This window comes from Vombatus ursinus, unplaced genomic scaffold (genome assembly GCF_900497805.2).
Source record: "Vombatus ursinus unplaced genomic scaffold, bare-nosed wombat genome assembly UNPS02014811.1, whole genome shotgun sequence".
In the NCBI taxonomy this organism is placed as follows: Eukaryota; Metazoa; Chordata; class Mammalia; order Diprotodontia; family Vombatidae; genus Vombatus; species Vombatus ursinus.
The window spans coordinates 19,887,119-19,908,821 of record NW_020954589.1 but is presented as its reverse complement, the minus strand read 5'-3'; the positions used below and the strand labels follow the sequence as shown (position 1 = coordinate 19,908,821).

Below are 21,703 nucleotides of genomic sequence, written 5' to 3'. Positions count from 1 at the left end.
TGCAACTTGTTCAGCCATTCCCCAATTGATGGGCATCCCCTCAATTTCCAATTCTTGGCCACCACAATAAGAGCTACTATAAATATTCTTGTACATATTGGTCTTTTCCTTTCTGGTTTTTTAAAAATCTCTTTTGGGATACAGACCTAAGTAGTGGTATTGCTAAGTCAAAAGGGATGCATGGTTTTATAGGCCACAAAGGCTGTTTCTTCAAAGAAACTTTCAGTTGCTTCTCATTAACTACAACTTAAGTATACAAATTCTTTAATGTTGCTTTTAAGGCCCAAGACAGTTTTCCCACCCACCCACCCACCCCCAACATCTTTCTAGCTTTATAATTCCATCTGAGAGGTATTTTATTCTTCATTCTCTTGCCACACTGAACTAATCTCTTTGTTGTTCAGTCGTTTAATTGTGTTAACTCTTCATGACCCCATGGACTTGTCCATGGGATTTTCTTGGCAAAAATACTGAGGTGGTTTGCCATTTCCTTCTCCAGTGTGTCCCCATTTTACAGATAAGGAAATGAGGCAAATAGGGATTAGATGACTTGCCAAGGGTCATACAACTAGCAAGTGTCTGAGACTAGATTTGAACTCAGATCTTCCTGAATCCAGGTCCAGTGCTTTATCTATTGTACCACCTAGCTGCCCCAGAACTAATCATAGCTCTCTAAAAATAAAAATTAAAAGACTTTGCTCAAGCTATTCCCTAGCCTGAAATTTCAAACACACAAAGTCCTACCCATCTCCTAAGGCCCAAATTTAATGCTACCTTTTTCTTGAAGTTTCCTAGATCCTCCACCCACCCTCCCCTTTCTCTGATTAAATATAATCTTTCTCTCTCTCCTTAAGTTCCCATAGCACTTTGTCCTTTTCTCACAATACTTGTCATATTCTGTTGTACAACCCTGAGTCATTGCCCCTCTTTTCGCATCACCACCCTATACCCTATCTCTGAATGCAGAGGCAGGGCCAGTTACATCTTGTGTTTTCTGAAGAGTGCCTTGTATACAGTAGGTGCTCAATGATTACAGCCCTGTATTGGATTTAATTAATGATATTGGAGATACTTCTGGTATTTGTGCCAAGAAAGGCTGGCCTTCACCATGCCCTGTTCCACATGTCAAAGCCCTTAGTGGCTACCGAAAGAACCGCACAAGGAACTAGCACAATTGCCTTCCCTTTACCCTATCTTAGGCTTTCCCAGAGCCAATGTGAAACCTCTGGAGTACTCCAACCAGAGCTACCCTCCCTTTCCACAAGTTCCCTGTCAATTCTCTTTTACTTTTTCTTCCTCCTGATCAAACATCGATGCCACCACATTCCTACCTGTCAGAGGGAACCCCCAAATCCCCAATCTACTCTAAACCTTATGTCCTCTGCTCATGCCAAATGGTGGCAGTCCAGTACCCTCCAAGATCTCCACACTGCAGGGCAGACACCCCAATATACCCCAGAGTTTACTGGGCCTTGCCATCCACCTTGATGTTGTAGACTGACGATCCTCCAGGCCTTTTAGCCACCCTGAAGCTGAAACTACTTATATGTATTGTCTCTTCCAATTAGAATGAGAGCTCCTGGAGAACAGAAATTTTCTTTTTTATTCTATTTCTATTCCTAAATGCTTGGCATATACTAAATGCTTAATAAATATGTTTTCCTTCATACCACATGTTCATCCTGCACATCTGTGCTTTAGCCTAAGATATCCCCCCTTTGTTTTCATCTGCAGCCATCCCACTTACTTCCTCATACACAATTTACATGCTACTTCCTCCATGAAGCCCTCAATGACTTCTTCCTCACCTGATTTCATCACTCCTCCTACTTTTCTTATCTACTTTCAATGATTTATGTACTTATATTCATAAATACATTTCACATACTTTAATCTGTATTTATATTTCTATTATACATATATATTCCACTTGTATCTTTATGTTCTACTTTGAGTTAGCTTTTGGTATACCTGTCACAAACTCCAACCATTATGATTATGCTCTATTTATCTCTGCCTTCTATTTGCACAAGGGACCATATGTCCTGACATATTTGCCTTCCTTCCTGTGACACTGCCACCATACATTATCTGTAGCATTTATATAGTACTTTAAAGTTTACAAAATGCTTTACAGATATTGTTGCATTTGATTCTCATAATAACCCTGGGAGGTAGGTGATATTGTTATCTTTATTTTTTAAAATAATAATAGCTAATAATAACAACAGCTAACATTTATATATCATTACCCATGTGCCAGGCACTGTGCTAAGCACTTCACAATTATCATCTCTTTTTCTCTTCACAACAACCCTAGGAGGTAGATGCTATCATTATATAGATGAGCATACTAAAGCAAACAGAAGTTAACTGATTTGTCCAATGTCCCACAGCTAGTAAGAGACTGGATTTGAATTCATGTCTTCTTGACTTCTAATACAATGCTCTATGCACTAAGCCACCTAGTTGCCTAGCATAGCAACCTTGTTAGATAGGAATAAAGCTGGAGTTTTCAGGGACTTAAGGCCACATCCACTCTGTGCATTATAGTTTTGTTATTCTTTACTAATTAGTGTGACCCGGGACAAGACATTGAACCTCTGCCTCAGTTTCTTCAACTGTAAAGTAGAGATAAAACTAGCACCTTTCTTCGCAGAATTGTTGTGATAATCAAATGAAATAATATTTGTTTAAAAAGAACCACTCGTCTTTGTTTCTTCTTTCTTGTGGTTCCTCCCATTGATTCTAATTCTTCTTTACAACATGACTAATGTGAAAATATGTTTAATAAGAATGTATATGTAGAGCCTATATCAGATTGCACACCATCTTGGGGAGAGGTGAGGGGAGGGAGGTGGAGAAAATTTAAGACTTAAAAGTTTATGGAAGTGAATGTTGAAAACTAAAAATAAATTAATTTTTTTTTAAAAAAGGCAATTAAAAAAAGTTAACACTTATGACAATGTCTGGCACATAGTAAGCACCATATAAATGCTTATCCTAATCCCTTCCCCCTTAGAATTCTATTTGGGACCCAGATGCAATATATTCTCCTTAGTTCAATTTGCCTAGGCCTACTGTCAGTCTTCCTCCTCCCTTAATAAACTGCTTAAACTTCATATTGTAATAGAAACAAAGCCATTTAAGTTGATTAGGAAATACATGGTAAGGTTAAGTTTAAAATTTAGATGGTCTAAAACTGCCATATACAACATCATGTCTCAAGGTCCAAGTTTTCTACTACCCCTCAAAGTGAAATCTGATCTTTCTGCTTACTCTCCTGCCACTCATTACTGATAAGAGAGAAAAGCTGGAAGTTCTTGGCCTTCTTAAGCCTTCTGCACAAACATGAGAAAGGGAAATAACTCAGTCATTCGCTCATGGCAAGGTAGAAACATGAAGCCTGGATACATTGCAGAAGTTCATGGAGCCTCCTAGGCACAGTTACAACATGATGATTGAACCTCTTGAGTTTTTTGTTTTTTTGTTTTTTCTCTATGGTCCCAGATACTCCCGCTCACTCTTCCTAAAATGCATGCCTTGTGGCTCCTATAGGGAAAAGTTCCATGTATTAGAACCTTATTTCTTACAGGATTAAGAACCTGAAAGTGCTGCCATAGTTCAGAAGGAGGAGGGAAAATAGGATCCAAAGTGTTATCTAGGAGCTAAATGATAGAGTATGACAGAGTAGATGGAGTCCTGGATTTGGAGTCAGGATGAACTGAGTTCCAATCTGGCTTCTGTTAGGGTAGAAATGTCACCTTTTTGACTTCATGTGGTGGGTAACTACTGCCAAAATACATCTGCTACAACACAGAAATTACAGAGGTAAAAGCCTAGGTTTTATTATGCTTAAGCATAGGTTCAGAGGGGAAGAAATACAACCCCTGAACAGAGATTAGCATTTTTTGTCAAGCTTTTATAGAGAAAATCATGTCAGAAAGACAGAAAATTAATTCTTTTACACGTTGCAATCTTGTACATTCTTTTAGGCTATACAAGTTGTTTTTTTGTTTGTTTGTTTAAGGCAGATTCATAATCCTATCCTTCCTTCAATATTATAAAAGTTGAACAAATTTAGTTAAGCGGAGTCATAATCTCATACATCTCCTAAGGAAACAAACCTACTTAAGCAGACTCTATAAGTAAACTAAGTTCAGTTATAGATTAAACTACATTCAGAGGGTTCACAAATAAACTCATGAAGGGGAAGATTTCTATGCCTACAAAGTTGACATCAAGTTACCTGAGAAGCCTTGACTCTCTTTTGGCTTCTTATCTGAGGAAAGTTAAATAGTCTTCCCTTAAAACCATTGTACCATGTGAGTCGGGTTTTGGTCAGGTGAGATTAATATTAACAGAAGACAGGCTTTTGGGGCAGCTAGGTGGCACAGCGGATAGAGCACCGGCCCTGAAGTCAGGAGGACCTGAGTTCAAATGTGGCCTCAGACCAAACACTTGACATTTACTAGCTGTGTGACCCTGGGCAAGTCACTTAACCCCAATTGACTATTAAAAAAAAAAAAGACTTTCAATTAACCAAAAGTTGTAGGAGCAATGGCCCTGAGCCCTGAACAATACAAATTAATAAAAAGAAATCAAAAATGAAAAATTATCATACCTCAACCATTCCTAACTACATAACCCTGGGCAAGTCACTTAACCTCTGTCTGCTTCATTTTCCCCAACTTCAAAAAAATGGAGATAATAATAGCACCCACCTCACAGGGTTATTGTGAGAATCAAATGAGATAAAAATTCGTCTTTGGGGGAGCCAAGATGGAGGAGTAAGAAGTAAGTCGCTCTTACCCTCCCTTATTAACCTCAGAAAACCCAGAAAATATCACCCAAGGAAAAACCCTGGAACAGCTGAACCAGAAGAAAGACTGGGTGCAGCAGTCCCATAGCCCAGGTAGCTTGAGGGATTAACAGGAAAGGCCTATCTTACTCTGGGGGAAGGGAAGCAGTACAGAACAGGAGGCATCCCAGCAAACTAGCAGAAAGCCCCACCTCAGCATACCAGGAGGAGATCCTGAAACCCAGGTGGTAGAGCAGGCAAACACCAACACCTGGATCTCCACCATGTCACCCTACCCCGCCCCCCCAGTGTCTCAGTGAGGGCTGGGGAACCACTGGAAACCAGCATGGAAAACCGCCAGATGTCTCAGCATTCTACAGCAATCAAGTCTCCCAGTGCCTCAGCAAAAATAAGGGAAGCAGCACTACAAAGGGCCCCAGGCAGATGAATACCCTGCAACATCCATCTGAAAGGAGCTGAAGAAACCAAAAGGAAAGGAAAAGAAGGCAACCTAGAGTTGCCCTAGAGTTCCAGCCTTGCTGTTTCCAGCCCAACACCAGGTAAGCTGCCAGAACCCTACAGCCTCCAACTGCCAACATTGGAGGCCCCAGCCCACAAAGCCATCGACCAGGCCCTAGGCTCCCAACACAAGAAGCTTGGGTCAGTGCCCCCTGCTCCCCAGCAGGAGAGCTCAATCTCTTTAAAGGCCAGGAAATAAGCAAACACCATGACCAAAAAGAAACATACCATAGATTCATATTATGAGAACAGTGAAGATCAAGGCAGAAATTCTGAAGAGGACAACATTGTCAACAAACCCACATCTGGAACCTCAAAAGGGAATGTGAACTGGTCTGAAGCCCAAAAAGTCTTAGAAGAGCTCAAGAAGAATTGTAAAAGTCAAATGAGAGAGATAGAAGAAAAAATGAGAGGTATGCAAGAGAGAGTCAATAGCCTGGAAAAAGAAGGACAAAAATTAACTGTAGAAAACAAGTCCTTAAAAAATACAGTTGGCCAACTGGAAAAAAAGTACACAGAAGAAAACAAGTCCCTAAAAAATACAATTGGACAAATGGGGAAGGAGGTAAAAAATCTAATAGAAAAATTCATCTTTGTGCCAAGGAAATTTTGGGCTCATTAAAAACACTACACAATTTCACCAACACAATCCACTCCTCCCTCCTCATCTGTTTTATTTCTAGGCCCAGAGTTTTGTCCTTCTGAATGTCTGTCCAGCATATATGTACTGTTAGATCAGCTCTTTGGGCTCTCCCTCTAAAATCATACACCAGAATCATCCATTTTTACTTGAAAGAGATTTTGGAGATGATCCATTTTAATCCCCTCACTTTAAAGATTAAGAAAGTGAGGGCCAGAATGTTAACCAACTTGCCCATTATCCCAGAGGTAAGGTCAGAGAGGGAATCTTATCCCAAGTCCTCTAACTCCAGAACAGGAATTCCCCCCCCCTTTTTTTTTGCAAAGGGGGATGCCCTGTGGATAGTAAAGCCAAATTCCCAAATTGATTATGGATCTCATTTAGGAGAATGCTATGGTTCAAAGATTTATGACAATAGTTTGTTGTTCCTCTTCATGCACACAACCTACCCAAAGTTTCTTGAATTTATTTAAATTCTTTTGCTTATTTAATTCATCACTGTATTTTATTCTCTTTCTCTCGCTCTCAACTTGTTTGTTTATTGAATTATTTATTTCATCTGATTCTCCACTTCAAACCTGGACTAGCCTATGACACCCAGACCACCTCTCTACCTTGACCCTGCTCAGTTTCTTCCTGGTTCTCCTGGACCCTTGCTTTTCAGCTCACTTTTATATTATATGAAATATGACAGGATAAAACACCCTCAGCTCTGTATGATCTTAGGTAAGAGTCACAGTTTATCAAAACAATTCCACATCATAGCCAGGAGGTAAACATTCCTTTTCAAAGGAACACAATGGGGAAACTGAGCCAAGAAGATCACACCTTAGGCTGTTTACTAACGTTGTCCTCTCAACTTTTTCCCAGATGTCCACCTCCACCTGTAACAGTCCAGGATCACATTCCCTTTGAGCAGTTTGTGGCACTTCTCTCGAATGGTAGATTACAGATTCATCAGACAACTATACCTGAATTTAAAATTCAAACCTCAAAATAAAATCAATTACAGTCCCAAGAGGTGAGTTTCACTAATCACAGCTTAGGGCTAGATACAATTATTTTTAATCTCATGGAATTGCAGTAAGTAATAAAAATTTACCAGGATTCATATACATAAGAGATTTCACTTAATATCTTTCACTTGTTTTTTTCCTCTTAAGTTTAAATTTATCCTGTGTAAAGACCAATTGGTAGAAATCATTTCGGTACTATACAAAAATTTGCAAATTCTCAGCAAGCCAAGTTCATTGTTTAGGAAGTCCATAACCCAAACAAGCTCTTTTCTCAGGGCTGATGACCTTATCCACACAGATGATTTCCAGGAACCTAGCAAGTTTAAAAAATAAGGGGAATTGACAGGGACCCCAGAGAAAGGGCTGATCTTGCCTTCCAATACACCCCATGATATCCTTCCTCCAGACTGATGTAAACCACATACTTTCTGGGTGACAGGTTGCCAAGTTTCAGTCTTTTTTTTTTTTTTGCCTTGACTGAATTATCTCCATATCCTTCAATGGTTACCAACTAGTCAGGATCATTTGGGGTTTTCCTATAGAATCATGCTTTCTGCACTGGTATCTACCACAGCGGGCATGGTTTGTTTATTTTTAACACCCAGTATATGGTATCTGGTACATGGGTCCTCTGGTTGTCCCCTATAGCCCTGCATTGGAGGCAACCTTGGACTTCTTTATTCCCTCTTATTAAAAAGCCAGGGGAGTCAGGTGTATCCACCCCATCTATCCTTACAGCTGCTGTGGGCTGTACTCTTTGACACCACCACCCCTCCCCCAAGGTGGAATAGACTAGCCCTGAGGACTGCTCTGAATGGGCAGAACCAATCCAGATAAGGCTTTCATCTGATCCCTTCCTTTCCATACACAGTAATCAATTACCAACTTGGGGTTTTAACATTAAAACAATAACCCCAAATAACTTAGTTAACCATCTTATAATTTTCATAAGTGATAGTCAAATTGTTTTAGCTATAACTTCCTCTCAACTACAGGCAAAAGTGGAAATACCCAGTTTTCTAAATAGCAGTTACAAAACATTATAAGACAGGGTTAGCAGGGCTGATAAAATAACATCCATTGTCTTTTAATTTCTTTCAGTTCATACTGTAATAACATTCAAGTTATGAAAAGTTGCTTGACGTAACTGATACAAGAGTTTATCAATTTGAAACAGTATTATGTATTTGAAACTTGGAACAAACCCATTACCAATCAGGTGACTCCAGTTCTGTTGAATGCATTTTCAAATTACCTTACACAGAAAATCAGGCATCTCATCACCTTTGTCATTGTATACTGGCACATCTAATTAATGAGCTAATAATAATAGTTAACATTTGTAGTATCTGCCTTCTGCCAGGCATTATATTAGGCACTTTACATTCATGTGAAATAAACTGGGGTAAATAGATGTGAGGTAACTTCTTTAATATCATCCAGTTAACAAATTTCAGATGTATATTTTCCCAATTTGTCTTAGTGCCCAATATTATAATAAATTCTGACATCTTAAATATCAAGTTAGGAGAGATGTATTTCACTTAAAATGAGACCAAAATGAATTCAATTACTTGGATTTATGTTCCAAATGGCATTACATAGAATCTGGGTTATGGTTTTAATACTGACTGTAGTATTATAGTTTACACAAATGTTATTTATTCCAAACATTTTATATTATGGAGTCCACTATTTCCAGTCAATCCACTGCCAAAGATTGTAAAAGTGGCAGTCTGATATTAACATTTAATCTACCCCAATTGTCACACTTAACAGCATGTTTTAATATAGTTCAAATCTGAATTCCACAAGCCTGGAAGGAACCGATAGCTCTCTATAATCAGTGAAGCAACCTTCCTCTCTTAGATCTGAGGGGAAGAGGTTCCTCTCTTCCTTTTTTCTTGTTTGTCCTATACCCTAGAACCTGACCACAGTTCAGGAACATAGAGGGAGAGAAAGAAAACTTTTTTTTTTTGGTGAGGCAATTGGGGTTAAGTGACTTGCCCAGGGTCACACAGCTAGTGTCAAGTGTCTGGTCTGAGGTGAAAGAAAACTTTTCACCAACAACATTTTCTTTCCAAAAGTTTCCAACTGTCTACTCTGAAACCTCCTGTTCACGCTGTTAATGTAAACAGATTATGTCTTTCTTTCTACCCGTGCTCCTCTCATTCCTACATGCTTAAACTTTCTTACCTTTCCTTCTTTCTACTCATCCCTCTAGTGGATTTTGATTAAAGCCCCTTTACAACTGCACATGTCTTATTTCTTTCCTATTCAGATCCTTCTCTTACCCTCCTCTATTTGCCTTTACCAATCATAACCTAAATAATCTAAAAATATTCTGTGTGTGTGTGTCTCTCTCTCTGTCTCTGTCTCTCTGTCTGTCTGTCTCTCTCTCTCCTTTTCTCTCTCTCATCTGCTTTTCAGCTATGACAAGAAAGCTCATTAACCTTTCCAGTGTTTTCTCTAGCTATAGCCTTTAGAGGTTTTTCTGGCTGGCTGCATTTTAAAACTAACAGGGTAACAGATGTAGATGTTTATAACACAGAGAGACACAGACACAGAGCAAATTAACATGACAAATATAAACAGAGTGCACAAACAATGACAGGGGGCAAGGGGGATGTCTCAAAGCTCAGTGAGGCTTGTTAGAAATCCCCATCACGAGTCAGAATCAAAACATTTTTGAGGAGGAATAGGGTGAAAGGAGAGAGAAAATGGAATGTTGGGATAGGATGGAGGGAAATACAGTTGTCAATAGTAAAAAAATTTGAATCACATTTCTCTAATAAAGGCTTCATTTTTCAAACATATGGAGAACTGAGTCAAATTTATAAAAATAAGAGCTATTTCCCAATTGATAAATGATAAAAAAGATAAGTTTTCAGATGAAGTAATCAAAGTTATCTATAGCCATATGAAAAAAAAATACGCTGACTATTTGTTAGAGAAATGCAAATTAAAACAATTCTGAGGTGTTACCTCATACCTATTAGATTGGCTAGTATGACAGAAAAGGTAAGTAACAAATGTTGGAGGGGATGTGGGAAAAATGAGACATTAATGCACTATTAGTGAAGTTGTGAACTGATTCAACCATTCTGTGGAGCATTTTGGAGCTATACCCAAAGGACTATAAAACCATGCGTACCCTTTGACCAAGCAATACCACTACTAGGTCTGGATCCCAAAAAAAGAAAAAAAAAGGTAAAGGACCTACATGTAGAAAAATTTTTATAGCAGCCCTTTTATGGGGGCAAAGAATTAGAAATTGAGGGCATGCCCGTCAATTGGAGAATGGCTGAACAAATTGTGGTATGTGATTGTGATGGAATACTATTGTACTATAAGAAATGATGAGCAGGAGGCTCTCAGAAAAAACTGGAAAGACTTGCATGGGCTGAGGCAAAGTGAAATGTACTGTGTATAAAGTAACAGCAATATTGTAAGATGATCAGTTGTGAATGAATTAGCTATTCTTAGCAGCACAATGATCCAAGATAGCTCTGAAAGACCTATGATGAAAAATGCTTTCCATCTCCAGAGAAAGAACTGATGGTGTCTGAATACAAATTGAAGCATACTTCTTTTTTATTTTCTTTATTTTTCTTTGTCTATGTTTTCTTTCACATGACTATTATAGAAATGTTTTGCATGACTATCCATGTATAACCTGTATCGAATTGCTAGCCTTCTCAATGAGGGGGTGTGGTGATGGAGGAAGGGAGAAAATTTGGAACCCAGAGTTTTAAAAATGAATGTTAAAAGTTGTTTTTATGTGTAACTGGGGAAAAATAAAATACTAAAAAAAAAAAGGAAGAAAAAAAAAAGAACTCTCCATCACAAATAGACTATTATTACTCTGAGGAAGAGGAATTCTCCTTCTCCCAAAATAGTGTTATAGTTAAAGGAAGCAGAAACAAGCTACTTTTCTTAGTCTTCTAGATTATGTTGAAGTCAGGCATAAGTTAAGGCATCTTTTTTTAAGTTTGTGAAGACTGAGTTTTTTTCCAGTTTTGTAAAGGACAGCCTAATGGCAAGTCCTGTAGTGTGGCAGGGGACTACCCTATTGTGCTGTAAGCCCAGTATAACTCATCTTCCCTTCAAGCCACCCATCCCCATACATCGCATGCATCAGCATGAATATGTGCATGTAATGACTTATTTACAGTATGATACTACATCATCTCATCAAAATTTCAGTGCAGGAAAAAACCCCACAAATTTACAATGAATTATTAAATTTAAGATGTATTGCTTCATATTTGCTAACTTTATATGGAGTTTTTGATGCAGTCAGTATGCACTGCCAATGGTGATGAGATGAATGATTTTCAATGTAAGGTTATTTGAAAACTCATTCAATTGAATTGAGGTCACCTGATTAGTAATGAGTTTGTTTCAAGTTTCGAATACATAACATTATTTATGGTATTTTTATGTCTTTCAATTTTCTTATATTGTGAAATTTAGTAAACAATTGTATCAGATGTTGTTAGAAAAGCAACTTCCCTTATAATCTGGATGTTGTTAGATTAAGAATTGTACTATTAAAAAATAAGTTTTAAAAAGTGGGTTAGAAAACTGTTATTATCTTATCAGCCCTGCTTGCTGACCACTTGCTGTAATATTTTTTTTGTTTTGTTTTGTTTTTGATTTTTAGGCAATTGGGGTTAAGTGACTTGCCTGGGGTCACACAGCTAGTAAGTGTCAAGTGTTTGTTCTGAGGCTGGATTTGAACTCAGGTACTACTGACTTCAGGGCCGGTGCTCTATCCGCTGTGCCACCTAGCTGCCCCTGTAATATTCTGAAGCACTGTAACTTAAGAACTTATTAACTTCCAAGTTCTGCCTATATTTAAGAGGAAGTTTCACCTAAAATTATTTGGCTATCATTTATGGAAATTATGAGATTTTTAACTATGTTATTTGGAGTTACTGTGATGATGTCCACTTGCTGAGGTTATGTATAGCTCGAACCAACTTAATCATAACACTCTCTATGATTAAAGATTTATTTTCCTTTAAGGGGAGAGTATGTATGGGGTGTGTGTGTGTGTGTGTGTGTGTGTGTGTGTGTGTGTGTGTGTGTGTGTGTGTTAATTTGGAGGTTTACAGCAATTGACCAGTGATGTTTTTCTAGGGATTTAAGTAAACTATCACATCTTCACTGTCTATGCAAGATTCTAGAATGTAATTATTTTCTTGATTTCTAGTGATATAATATTTTTACCGGATTGAATTTATACTCTAGGAGAAGACAAAAGGAAGAAAACTATATTGAGTAAGTTTGTAAAGGCCTGGTAAACTTTGTTATCGCAATAAGGCTAATTTAAGTGGGTATTTTTGTTGGCTTAGAAAAACTGAATCTCCTCCCCATTACAAACATCTTTTGACTATGGGGGGGGTATTTAAAAATTTGAGATCAGGAATTTATTTTGTCTTTATTGTACAATTGGAATTTATTTATGATACTTAAAGACATTTTATATGAACTTAGTTTTGATAAATTCCCATTTTAAAGATTTATTTTTGCTTTGAGGTTGAATAAGAGAGAGATATGTCAGTTTAGAGGTTTCTAACTAATATAATTCCTTAAAGTCTAGTGATTATCTTTTAAACATTGGGATAAATTTTAAGCTGTTTTTAAGGAAGATAAATACTTTTAAGAAGAAATGCATTTGTAGAAGGCCTGATAACTTTTATTTGTCAGCCAATTTATTGCAATAATTTGATGTTATTGATAACAATTGTGTGCAGAATTACTGTGATTAGTGATACTATTGTTTGAAAAGAAAATTTTTTGGGGATCCTGAATATTTCAAATTTCATTCTCAGGTTTGTTTTGTCCTTGAACCAACTTTAAATGAGTGCCTTAAGAAAATTATCAGCAATCAGCAACTCATTGGAAGTGAGATCTGAGATCTAAGGCTAATGAATATTTGTCCTTAGAAATCAGGTAGGAGGTTACCTTGGGAAAACTAAAGTTAGACTTTCTTAATTTATTTTCCCACACCAGAAATCTGTCCTCCTGGTTCCATATACTAGGTTACTTATACTTGTGTAGGCCTTGAGGACCAGTTTTGATGTTGTTATAACCTTGTCCTGGCTTCTAACTCTCATCAGGGTAGACAAACAGTGGAAGTTTGTTATCGTTATACTGAGTCTATTGGTTGTTAGATTACTAGTAAGACATTTGAATTACTGTAATAAGCTGCAAGTTGGAAGATCTTGCTATTCGCATCTGAATTTACAGTCATTCCATGGCCTAAGCAGTGCTTGAACTTGTCATATGTGTAAGATTCAGTTCCTAAAGTATCTCATTCTTTCAGAATGATATGAGTATAATTAGACAAAGGTAGAGAAGCTTGTGAAACAAAGATGTGAATCTATTAAATTGTGAGGTCAAAGAAAGGAACTTCTTTTGTTTATGCTTTAAGGAATAGAATTTCAGTACGATCAGTTATGTTAGTGAAGAGTAGTATGAACTATCTTATGTTACCTTAACAAGAAATCTGATTTTACTTATGATTGTTATTTAATCTGTGATAAGAATTTGTATGCAAAATATACCCTGAAAATTCATACAAGCTACTTCAGAGTCACCTTAAAGATGTTCCCATTGTTTAGGGATTCTGAGAGTGGTAGTCTATGTTTATGTCCATTTGAATGTGGTTAATAACTAAACATGTTTATTATAGACTTTTCATATAAGTGCTCTCTGTATATAATTTGGGATTATTATATTTACACATCCCATTCCATGTCTTTTGTTGTTTCTTATTAAGTATCTTAAAACAAATTATTTGTGTAAAAGAGATGAAAAAATATCTACTTGCCATGAGTACTAATTATATCAAGATATGATTTTTCCATGATAAATCTCTTTCTGTTACCAATGTGAGATTATAGTCAATATTTGTTATCTAGGATATATATTCCTTGAAAGCTGAACCCACCTGAAGCTCTGATTATTGGAACTTGCTATTTAAGACCTAATGACTCTGTATGATATTATTCTGAGTCTGACTTCAGGTATGATCATCAAGGAATACTGTTAAGTCACTGATCGATCATGCCAGCAACTCTATTGGGTTCACATTCATGAACTGCAGGTGGAATTCTCATGTGAAAAATTGAGAGAATCACTCTTGGGATAGGTTGAGGTAGTATTTTCTTGACTCAATTTCTCTAGCATAAAGTTTCCTCTTGAATGGAAAATATCCCATCTGGATGACATTAAACCTGGCTCAGTGGCTATCTATCTAACTTTTGCCTGGAATAGACATGAAGTTAGGGAAGCATTATTCCTTTACTGTGTAGCAATGTCCCTAATTCTTCTTTTATAGCAAATTTCTACAGTCATATGATCAGTATGAACACAATATTAGATCTTTATCTTTTAGGTTAATGCTGAACTACATCTCAGTTACTATAGTGAGATGCAGGTATAAGATATGAGCTATTTGGTCTAGAATTTTTTTTCCTTTCTATATTCCAAACAACTATTTAAGTATTTAGCCTTGACACCTATTACTAGTTATATATTCCAATGTAAGTTAAGGTCCTTTAATTTCTCATAATGGTATGAGGATAATTAGGCAAATAATGCAAAGACTTGTGAAACCAGGATATAATTCTGTTATTTAGTGAAGTGAATATCATAACTATCTCAATTTTATGTTAATGAAAAGAGTATCAGCACAATTAGTTATCTCAAGAGAAGAATGGCTTGTGGTCTAGCTTGTAAATGCCTTAAAGAAACATATACTTTTATTCATTTGAACATGGGTAGGAGGTGAAGATGTTTTATTATAAATAACTTAATATGCACTGTTTTGAAAGTGACTGCTCAATGTATTTATATATACCATCCCTGAACCTTTTGTTACAATTGAAGTTAATCTGGCAACTTTTGAATAAATTTATGTTTTTTATAAGAGTCCATCTTCTTATAAAAAATGTTCTGATGTTAATTCCTTAGAAGAATCTCATCTTCTCTCGGAAAGAGCCAGTGCGGAAGGTGGGGGGCACGGCTGGTGGGGACAATTGGGAGGGTGAGGATGAGGATGATGACATAAAGGAAAACTGGGATGACGATGATGAAAAAAAAAGAGGAGACAGGGGTAAAACCAGAAACAAAAGTTTCAGAAAAGAAGAAAATAGAAGAGAAAATCAAAGAGAAATAAAGACAACAAAAGAAAAGACAAGGAGAAATTAAGAAAAAGTTGGAAGAGCCTGAAGAATCTAAAGAGCTTACACCAGAAGAACAATTAGCAGATAAACTATGGCTAAAGAAATTATAGGAAGAGGCAGACGTTGAATTAGCAAAAGAAACCTTTGGTGTTAATAACACAATCTGTGGTATAGATGCCATGAACCCCTCTTCAAGAGATGACTTCACAGAGTTTGGCAAGTTACTAAAAGATAAAATTACACAATATGAAAAATCTCTATATTATGCCAGTTTCTTAGAAGCATTAGTTCGAGATGTGTGTATTTCATTGGAAATTGATGACTTGAAAAAGATCACCAATTCATTGACAATGCTATGCAGTGAAAAACAGAAACAAGAAAAGCAAAGCAAAGCCAAAAAGAAAAAGAAAGGTGTAGTTGCTGGAGGGGGATTAAAGACTACAATGAAAGATGATCTTGCAGATTATGGTGGCTGTGATGGAGGATATGTGCAAGACTTTGAAGACTTCACGTGACATTTCATCTTCTCCCCATTGTCTTCTTCTGTTGCCCACAGTCCCTTGAACATGTAGCACAACTTCCTTTCCTTTCAGTTCTGCCAAATGCTACAATCAAAAGTGCAGTATCTTTGTGCTGGTTACTTAACCCCTTGACATTTAGGTGCTAACGTAATGGGGAACTTGGTTCTTGTTGCCAAGGGGTTAAAATTGGGAAACTTGGTTGCTACTAAATCACAGTAAAAGAAATCCTAATAATGTCATCATTGTTGCTATCTGGTTCCAGGGCAGCAGAGTCACTAAATTGGAAACAATAGTTGCAATGTGACAAAAAAAAAAAAGTACAGTATTTACCAGCACCATTCAATAATACAGCCTTAACCATACCTCCTTGAACTACTTCATATCTTATCAACAAGAGCAGTTTGCAACAAGGGCATGTGGGTATGCACCCAGTATTAAAATTGCTTTACCTTAAAGTAGAGCATGAGGATTTTAAAAATACATTGCAAAGAAGACTGCTTATTTCAGAGTAAGGATACTGTGTCTCAAATGGCTACTAGTTTGACATTTTAAAAAATTAAATGACCAAAAACCACCAACCTTGAAGCCGCAGAGGTAATGTCTCCATTATTACATTTGACAAAATCCAACTTGTAGTATTTCAAATGTATAAACAGTCTAGTTTATATTTACCAGAATATTTCTATTGATGCAGCTCTTAAGAGGGGTGAAACTCTTGACCTGTTTTATTTGCCTGATTGAAAATGCCTGAGAAACAAAACTTTCTTTCTTCTCCTAGGCTGAAACAATAACTTTCACAGGGTTTTGGCATTTCCTTTCCTTTACAAACATGCTTAGCAAACTGCAACAGTTACTACAGTTTGGTAAATTGTTATATTAACAATTATGACATCTGTAATGTTTTATAAAGCACCTAATTTAATAAAATCACTATTGTGAGGACTTCAGAAAAAAAGATTCTCATCCTCTTAATGGGGAAATGAAAAGTGCCAAATATAAAAGTTAAGTTCTAATTTTCAGTTTGTGTCTGAGTTTCTTGGATATATCAAAATGACAAGTGGCTAACCTAGAATTTGGATATTCTAATAGTAGAAACGTAAGGTTTGAGCTAACTTTCACAGTTTAACCTGGTTATTGGCAAAGTAAATTTAAAATTTTGTTAAGACCAATTCTGTAGGAGATTTTTTTTAACAGAGAAAGAGGATCTCTACAAGTAAGCTGGATCTAAGAAGCCAGTCAACTGGAAACTGCTCTGAAGACCACTTCCAAACGAGAGGGCTGCATCAGATGGTGTCCTGAGAACCAGGCATGAGATGAGACTTCTGAACCTTAAATGAACAATTTTATTTTACTGTTTACTTTTTCCTTGTGTGCCTTTTATCTGTAAGGTCTACTTGACAGAGGGAACTTCCCCCTTTGAGTTTGAAATTGATCTCTTTCTCTTTTTCCCCTCACATCATCACTCATTATAAACCCCATAGTTAAGAACTCTTTATGAAGTGTTTGTAATATCAATTAGTGATTCCTTGAGGAGACTTCATCTCTCAATGGAATCAAATGGGGGATGTCAGAAATGAGTATTCCTTTCTTGTATTCAATAACTAATTGTTGTATTAGGACCAAATATTTCCCCTTTTCTACTTCCTCATCCAGAAACCAACCAGTGTGAGAAACCTTTCTAAAATACTTATCTAGCCAGAATGACTGAGATCTAATCAAAGATAATAAAAGAAATTCTAAGTGTGGGCTAATGGATAAGTTCCTGTTCATTGTGTTTGCTCAGACAGGTCTGGGAAGTGTTGATTCTCTCTTTTGTCAGACAGATGTTGTGGAAATTGGTAAGTCTTTTTGATCAAGATTTGGGTGACTCAAGTCATATACTCCAGGACCCTCATTGTAATATAGCCCAGCCCTTATTGTAATATTCATTTTCTCATTAATAGTTAACCAATCAGAGTTGATTGCCTCTCTCAGGAATGCCTACCCTTTCAAGGACATAAAAACTGTGAGTCCACCATCCTTAGGGGTCTTTTGTCTAAGAGAGACAGTCAAGTGACCATTCTTTTATTAAAATACTGTCATTATTAATAAAACGATTAAATTACCCAGAAACTATGTCTCTCAAACCTTTTTAAATGTCACAAAGGTAAGACCAAGCAAAGCCAACCACTCTACCTGAAAGGGCAGCAGGAACAGAATCCAACCCTAATACAGAACCCTAACTCATAAATTAAAGGGATGGGGAGAATGGGAATCAAACTAACCTCATTCTTTTCTAAAATGGTCAAAGGACAGTCTAACACAGACATACACAAACAATTTGTTGTAGAAATATATCAAACTCTGGGGCAGCTAGGTGGCACAGTGGATAAAGCTCTGGCCTTGGAGTCAGGAGATCTGGCCTTAGACACTTGACACTAGCTGTGTGACCTTGGGCAAATCACTTAACCCTGATTGCCTCACCAAAAAAAGAGAAAAGAAAAAAAGAAAGAAAGAAAAGAAAAGAAAGAAAGAAATGTATCAAACTCAACAGGGAAACAAGAGAGGGTAGAGAAGTGGGGGGTAGATATAGAGTAATAGTGGGGTGAGAATAGTCATAAGCTGAACAACCTTTTTTTTTCCCTAAAGAGGGATTAAAGAGTTGAAGGTGGGGAGTTGAGTAAATCAAAAAAAGACACCAACCAACATCCAAAATTTATTGCAAATATAGAGATTCTTCTCCTCCCCCAATAAGGAAAGAGTTACCCTGGAAAAATGGGAAAGAAAGGGGAAAATAGATTTTCTGCAAGAATTATCCAAATACTAGAAAAAATTAATCAAGTTATTAAAAATGAGATAAAAGCTCTGTAAGAAAGAATTAGAAGAGGAAAAAACAGCTTAGGAGAGAAAGTGATTCAATCTTACCCAAGAAACGGATCCCTAAAACCTAGCACACACCAAACAGAAATCAATGACTCAAGACAAGAAGAAATATTAGAAGAAAATCAAAAATCTGAAAAAAAGAAGAAACTTGAAGTTTTTATTTTAAATTCTGACCTGAAAAATGGGTCAAGAAAAAGTAGTTTAAAAATCATTGGATTCTCTGAAAAACAAAATTTGAAAAGGCCTTGTATATTACTATTTAAGACATCATAAATGAAAGTAGCCTAGATCTATAAATTAAAGAAAAAAAGAGTTCACTGGTCTCCTCCTGAAAGGAACTCTAAAAAGAATAGTCTCAGGAATGTCATAGCAAAAATCCAAAGCTCCTTGGCAGCTTCTATTATAAACAAGATCTAGGCTTGTAACCTGTAATAATTTACTCTGAAAAGTTGACTATAATCCTACTTGGAGAGGAGAGGTTGTGGGGGGTGGGGGAGGGAGCATGAGACTTTAGTGGAATAGACACTTTCAATAATTTCTTATGAAAAGTCCACACTTGAATAGGAATTTTGAAATACAAACACAAGAATCAAGAGAAATCTAGAAGGGTAAATTTATTTCAGCAATTGAAAGGAGCTGCATGTTGGTGTAGCACTTACATTCTAATAAGAAGAAAAGAAAGAAATGTTCAGAACTTCAGTGACTTCAAGGGTACTAAATTAGAAAAATGGAAGTCATAAGGGGAGGGCATATTGGTTCTGTTCTAAAGGTGAAAGGAATGCATTAGAATAAAATGGGGGAATAAGGGGTTGTAAAAAGAGTGCATAAACTTGCAAAAAGGGATGGGGAAAATGGAAATCAAACTAACCTCATTCCTATCTAAAATGGTCAAAGAAGAGTCTAATGCAGACACATGAACAATTTGTTATAGAAATACATGAAACTCAGCAGGGAAATAAGAGAGGGTAGAGAAGTGGGGGGGTAGAGATAGAATTATAGTGGGGTAAGAATAGTCATAAGCAAAACAACCTTTTTTTTTCCCTAAAGAGGAATTAATGAGTTGAAGGTGGGGAGGGAAAAAATTAACAACAAATGACTAGAATCTATGATGATACTTTAGATCACCTCTTAGACAATTGGGAAATGGCTGAACAAATTGTAGCATATGGATGGAAAATATTATTGTGACATAAGAAAAAATAAAAGAAACAAATCCAGAGAATTCTGGGTAATATGAACTGATGCAGAGTAAATTGAGCAGAATCAATTTATACAAGGATGATAATAAGGATGGCAATGATGGCAAAGAAAAATATATCTTTTAAAGAAATAAGAACTCTGATCAATGCAATGACCAATCATGTCCCCAGAAGAACAATGACATGTAGTACCTACCTCCTAACAGAGGGGTAATGGACACAAATGCAAAAAGAGATATGCATGTTTGGATATGGCCAGTGTAGGGATTTATTTTGCTTGAGTATGCTTATTTATTACAAGGATTTTTTTCTTTCTGTTTTTAATTTGGGGAGTGGGGGTGATGCAAGGGGAATTAAAAATAGTGATAAAAAAACCATTGTAGCTTTATTTTAAAATGAACAAAGGACATAAGGGTGTACAGACAAGCAGGATAATTTGGAAAATAATGTGTAGAATTTATCAAATACTTTTTTGTAAAGCAAGCAGTAAGAAATAAGATTCATGATTTCATACAGAATCACATTTTTGTGTTTTGCTGTGCATGTGGAAATGCTTTTTTCTTTTGATATTTTGGTAAGCTTAAAACAATTTTTATAAAAGAAATAGAATGTATGACATACACAAATTAGTAGCAAATGTCACAGAGATAGCCTCAGAGCTTAGAAGAAGGGGAAATGAGGAGCTCACTGGCTGAGATGTATTTCTTGACCCCTTTCTCACCTCCCCAGCAGCTGCCATTAAGCTGAAGTTACATATTTCACAAGAGAAGACTTTAATCTCAGGTGTCCGAGTCCTACCTGAGCCCCAAACTGAGCTCTAGCACAAGATTCCTGCTCTCTTCCCCCCCCCCCCACTCCTCCAGGATCTCTGGGAATCTCCACATCTGGTATCTACCCGAGACACCAGCGTGTGAGAAGAAAAAGTATTTTTTTTTGTTTGTTTGCTTTTAATTTCTTTTTTTCTTGTTTTTTTAAATGTTTTAAATGTATTGATAATTTGTACATATCATTTACAAGGTCCTTATGTTTATTAGAATTGTTATTTTGACAATTTCTGTACATTATTTAGAAGTTCCCCAATATGTGTGAAAACATTCTTTCTTGTTTGTATTTATTTTGTAAAGAAATATTACTGTTTACTAAAGTAACATATTCAGTGATGTACAGTTACTTGTTCTCAATTATGATTTTGTATCACATTTTGTTAATTTACCCACTGGTCAGAAACATTTTTGCATCAAAATATCAAGACAATAACCACAACATAATAACAACCTTCAAATCTTTAGCAGTTGAAGTTCTGTTGTGCTTAAGTCTTTCTCTAGGCCAGATATGATCTCACAAAAACACCAACAAAGCTGGGTGTCAAAAAAGTCAAGGAAGACACACAGTGCCACCTTCTCTGCAGCTCTCCATCCAATAACCATGGCCTAATGTTCCCCATTCCTTTCTTCTATCAGACACTGGAGCCAAGAGATGGGAGCTATGGAAACCAGAATTTTGTTGTTGAATAAAAGGAAAATCCCAGCAATTTTGTGAAGAAAATTAGATTTTTCTGAAGAATTTCAATTATTGTGGGTTCTTCAGAATAGTACTCCAGTCCACACTGTCCTTTCCTGGAAGTGCTGGCTGTTTTTGTGTTAACAGGCAGAGAGCAAGGCTCCTAATTCAGTCTGTGTTGCTATCACTGAGCACAGCTATTATAAACATGGAAATTTGCTCTGGTGGGCATGGCTCTTAGAACAGGAAAGGGATGGGGGAGGGGGGAATGGAGATTTAAAATTTTAAAAAACCCTCTTAAAAATAAAAAAAAATACAAAAACATTCAAAATCAGTGACCAGAACTGCTAGCTAAATGATATCCTAGTTTAAACATTTTTCCTTGGAAAAAAAATGTACTTCTCCTAATGGAATAATTGCTTCCCTATCTCTTCCCCCATGTTAGGG

At 36.5% G+C, this 21,703-nt stretch overlaps 1 pseudogene; it reads left to right on the top strand.

Annotated features, from left to right (window-relative positions):
- LOC114053364 overlaps positions 1-15,689 on the top strand; it is a 31,516-nt pseudogene extending 15,827 nt beyond the window's left edge.
- Positions 15,690-21,703: the final 6,014 nt, after the last annotated feature.